Here is a 5,246-nt window from a genome sequence, read left to right as displayed (position 1 = left end):
ACAATCCCCCCGCACCCCTCCCACCGCCCCAAGTACATTCCACTATGCAACCTTAATTGTGGACTCTTGTGATAACCATAATACCCTATCATACATTGCTTTTAAACTATTCTCTCCCTCATCTGTTTCAGTGCAGTATACACAATTTATCCAGTTTTTCTCAGTCTTATCCCTACCCCGATATCAGTCCCATTTTACAGCAGTGACACCATGCAATATTTGTCCTTTTGCAACTGAGATTATTTCACTCAGCATAATGTCCTCCAGGCTCACCCATTTTGAATAATATTGCATGAGTTCCTTGTTTTTCAATGCAGCATAGTATTCCATTGTGTGGATATACCACAGCTTCTCTATCCATTCGTTTGTTGATGGGCACTTAAGTTGTTTCCAGCTCCTTGCTATTGTGAACAAAGCCGCAGTAAACAAGGAAGTGCATATATATCCGCTTGGATGTCAGTTATGGTCTCTTTGGGGTATATTCCCAGTAGTAGATTTGCTGGGTTAAATGGTATCTCTATTTGCAACTTTTTGAGAAAGTGCCATACCGCCTTCCACAGTGGTTGCAGCCAGAAAGATAATAATTTTTTGTTATTTAAGACTATCCACTTTGTGGTACTTTGGTCATAGCAGAAACTATTTTTAACTATTCCCAAATCACTGTCCTTTCATAAAATAAGACCCCACACTAAAAATCTTTGCAATGAAGATGAAGGACAAAGTTATACTTCTCACACTCTACTTCACAGTCATGGAGCCCTGGTGGTGAATGGTCAAAAATCAGGCTGGCTGCTGAAAGACTGGCGATTGAGGCCCAGTAGCTTTGCCAAAAAAAACCCTGGACCATCCCCACACTCACCGCTCTGCTTACTCTATTATGTATTCGTGACATCAACATATCTTATTGAGGGTCTTTCCTCTCTTTCACTGAGCATAAAATCTTTCTGAAGACAAGCTTCTGATAAATTCTTATATTATGTGAGACCAAGTTTTAATAAATCTGCCTCTCAGGAGAGTAACATCAGGATTGGAGAAAGACTCATCAACAATCCGCATTATGCAGGTAACACTACCTTGCTTGTTGAAAGTGAGGAGGACTTGAAATGCTTGCTGAAGAAGATAAAAGACTACAGACCTCAATATAGATTACATCTCAACCTCAATAAAACAAAAATCTTCATGTCTAGATAGCTAGGCAACATCATGTTAGATGGAGAAAAGATTGAAACTGTCAATAATTCAATCTTCCTTGGGTCTACAATCAACATCCTTAGCACCAGCAGTCAAGGGATCAGAAAATGTATTGCATTGGGAAAATCTGCTGTCAGGGACTGCTCCAAACTGAGGAGCAATGATGTCAGTTTAAAGATTAAGGTGTGCCCAATTCAGGCCATGCTTTTCTCAACCACTTGCTATGCATCTGAGAGCTGAATGATAAGGAAGAATACAGAAGAAAAAGAATGCCTTTGAGTTGTGATACTGGAGAAGAGTACTGTCCAAAGAACAAACAGAGATGTTTTGGAGAAAGTACAGGTGTGAACCTTAGAGGCAAAGATGGCAAAATTTCATCTCACATACTTTGGACACACTGGCAGGAGGGGGTATTCCTTGGACAAAGATATCACGCTTGCAAAGAGTCAGTGAAAGAAAAATTGTCAACAAAGTTGTCTGACGCAATCCCTGCAGGAAGGGGCTCAAGTGTTTCAGAGATGATGAGGATGGCACAGGATGGAACAGGGGTTGGATCGATTGCAAGAGGGGTCAGATCTATCGTGCATAGGGGCACTTGACTTGACAACGCCCACCCAACAAACAGAAGGGAACACCTGGCCACATTTTCTCCAAGATAGATTTGTTTTTTTAATTTGGAAGTCCGTTGTATATATTAAACTCTTCATTAACATAGAATTCAAAAGTATCAATTCTTCTCCAATTCCTTCCACTTCATTTTTTTAAAAGAACAGTACCAAAACTACCAAGACAGAGAAGATAGACAACATGTAAAAGGGTTATTAAAATTGTAAACCTTAGCTGCATTTCTTGCAGAGCCTTAAATTTATAAAGGTAAAATATCATAACTTTTACATTTGTTCTGCATTTTTATTCTAAAAAGAAAGATGGCTTTACACATCTCTTATTAAAATAACTTACTGTATTTTGGGGATACTTGTTTCCATGGCTGCAGGACATTCCAGGGGCCAAACAAGACAAGAGAGTTTAGGACACAGAGCTACAAGCAGGGGAAAGACTTTCTCAGCTTTCTGTGAGAGTGAAGACTGACTTGAGAGCTTCCTGCACACACTGCTTAAATTGGCACCAGTGATCTCATGCCACTCCACAGACAAAGAAAGATATTAAGTTTCAGGAAAGAAAGAACGTCAGTGTGAAAATAAAACCTATTGGCTGGGAAAAACATTTGGCGATAATAACATCTCAGTCAAGGGTCTCATAACAAAAGTTTATAGAACCCTCAGGGCCTCCAGGAGAAAAACATTGACAACCCAATTACAAAATGGGCAAAAGACATGAACTGGGACTTGTAGTGTAGAAGGGAACAGCAAGAAGGGGAGACAGCCAATGCTGTCACCCACAGCAGTATCCATATCCTTCAACTGAGAGAAGATTCCCTGTGGAGGACTGGGTGGTGCGTGGGTGGCTCTGCGTCCTTCTTTGAATTTCGGCATAAACATCTTTCCAAGGACCACAACATCATCATCTTTAAACCTTACTGTGCTGCAGACTATCCTGGCTCTGTCCTTAGACTCAACATACATGGTCTCATTATCCCTATAATGAATAACTGCCTATCTGTTCCTTCCTTACCCTCTTCTTACAATTGGAGGCATTTGTCAAAGACAGAGGCAAAAACAATTTTGTTTCAACATGCCAGCCTGATGAACAATGGAATACTTCTGAGCAAGAATTAATTGCCTGGAGGCCAGCAGATTTTCAAGATCATATAGCAAACAGCATCCTGACTCTGAGTTCACTAAAAACTTCTTACACTCTCTTTAATAACTCATCAACACTATGTATCTGAAGTTCCTTGTGGGATTTCAAAACACTTTTGTTTTCCCTCCATTGGAATTTGGCATATAAGCAAGGACCCCATTAAAATCCGCAAAGCTACTTCTTCTGCTTCTGGTTTGTTTCCTGTGGCTGTGTTCTCAAACTTGAGCACAAGCATCTCAATGATGTGGTTGTTCACTTCCATCAGAATCACGTCAGCGGCCACTTGACTGAGCTGGCCTCAGAGGCCTGAAGCCGCCTTCCAAGCCTCAGCCTCACTGACAAGGCCCATTAGTGTCTAATCTTCTTACTTTTATCTGGCTTTTTTGTTTGTTTTTAAATTGTTGCTCCCTCCTTTGTTTCATTTGACAAAACAGTAACAGTAACCAACCACTCATATATTACATAAAGTCATATACCCCTGGGGCAAGGCTGCTCCACACAGTCCAAGAACAGAAAACCGCATACATACCTCCATTTCCAATCCTCCTACCGGAAGACAAGCAATGAAATGTTAGGAATCACTAGACCAGCAAGAAACACAACACACTCACGTGGTTCAGTCAGTTATATGAAAACAAGGTGATACAAAGACCACCATATCTTGGAGGAAGCATATAACTTTAAACCAGTTTAAAAAAAGAAAAGGATAAGATGAGAAAATAAGTGACCCAAATACAGAAACAGAAAGTCTTTCAGTAAGATTTTGGAACTTCATTTAAAAGAATGACAGTTAAGTGTCTTCTACACACTAAGGGAAAATACAGAAAACATATATCAATTTTAAAATATTATATGTACATCTCTCCCAAATATAGTCTTAAATGGAAAATTTAAAGCAATATAAAAAATTTTATTGAAATAAAAAATATTCAGGCTGAAGCTGTAGAATTAGAGAATACACTGTTAAGACAAAATAGCAGAAGTGAAGAACCACTAAATTGAAGCACAATTTTCTCAATATTAATCTGTTAAGAGGAAAAAAAACCAAAAAAAGAAGACAAGAAAATGGAGTAGGCATTAAGAATTACATGGGACAATGGAATAAATTATTGCTGGTAGAAAATGTCCCAAATATTATGTGAAAATATGCAGTTATGAAACTGAGTGAAGCCCAAACAGAAAAACATAAAGGTACGGCCTAAGTAAGGAGGACTTGAAGCACTTGTTGCAGAAGATAAAAAAATGCAATCTTCAGTATGGACTGCATCTCAGTATCAAGAAAAGAAAGATTCTTACCACTGGACCAAAAGACAATGTCATGATGGATGGAGAGGAGAATGAAACTGTCAACAGCTTCATCTTACTTGGAACCACAATTAACACCCTTAGTAACAGCAGCCAGGAATTAAGGAGACACAATGCACTGGGAAAATTTTCAGTTAGGGACCGCTCCAAATTATTAAGGAGTAATAATGTCGGTTGGGGGACTACAGTGCATCTAATTCAGGCCATGGTCTTTCCAATTACTTGCTATGCATCTGAAAGCTGGACAATGAATACAGATGACGAATTGACACCTTTGAGCTGTCCTTGCCCCCAAGGAGCACTCTGGTTGCCACTTTTCCAAGACATATATGTGTGTTCTTTTGGCAGTCTTTGGGTTAGTCAGTGCTTTTCTGCAGCATCACAACTCAAAGACATCAATGCTTTTTCTGTCATCCTTATTATAAGTCCAGCTCTCCGATGTGTAGCAAATGATTGAAAAGACCTTGGCCTAAATTAGGCACATCTTAGTCTCTTTAGAGACAATAGCCACCGAAAAGATTAAACACTTGGGAATAAATCTAGTCAGAGGTCAGAGATACGAAAGACCTGCAAGAAACCCAAAGAGACCTACATAAATGGAAAAATATCAACACTATATACTGCATAGATATAGAGAAGGTCAACCTAAAAGAAATGGATGATTTGACCTTATGTGTACGGCAATTAACAATTTGAAACAGGATGTACACTACAAATTAAGAAAGGGTTAGGAGGAAAATGTGTGTGAATAAATGAATAAAAACCAATTTTTTGTAAACTTGCACTAAAATCATAATTGTTGTTGTTGTTGTTTACTGTCCAGTCAGAAGCGACCCACAGCTGACCTTCTGGTGGATTTTCAAAGGCACCTAATCACACGGGAGCAGATTGCCCACTTTTCTCCTGCAGAGCATCTGGTGGTCTTAAATTGCATGACTTCCAGATTGCTGTGCAGCTTCTCTAGCCACGAGGCCACCCTGCTCATGGAT

General features: G+C 39.4%; 1 protein-coding gene and 1 pseudogene across 1 annotated transcript in view; both read right to left on the bottom strand.

Moving 5' to 3' along the window:
• THADA (thyroid adenoma associated) overlaps positions 1-5,246 on the bottom strand; it is a 588,067-nt gene that overhangs the window by 530,561 nt on the left and 52,260 nt on the right. The gene's annotated exons all lie outside the window — the stretch shown is intronic.
• LOC102858293 lies at positions 2,460-3,487 on the bottom strand (annotated as a pseudogene).

This window comes from Elephantulus edwardii, unplaced genomic scaffold (genome assembly GCF_000299155.1).
Source record: "Elephantulus edwardii isolate Elephantulus edwardi_28Jun2011 unplaced genomic scaffold, EleEdw1.0 scaffold00019, whole genome shotgun sequence".
In the NCBI taxonomy this organism is placed as follows: domain Eukaryota; kingdom Metazoa; phylum Chordata; class Mammalia; order Macroscelidea; family Macroscelididae; genus Elephantulus; species Elephantulus edwardii.
The sequence above is the reverse complement of the archived record's forward strand: the minus strand, read 5'-3'. Positions and strand labels throughout refer to the sequence as shown.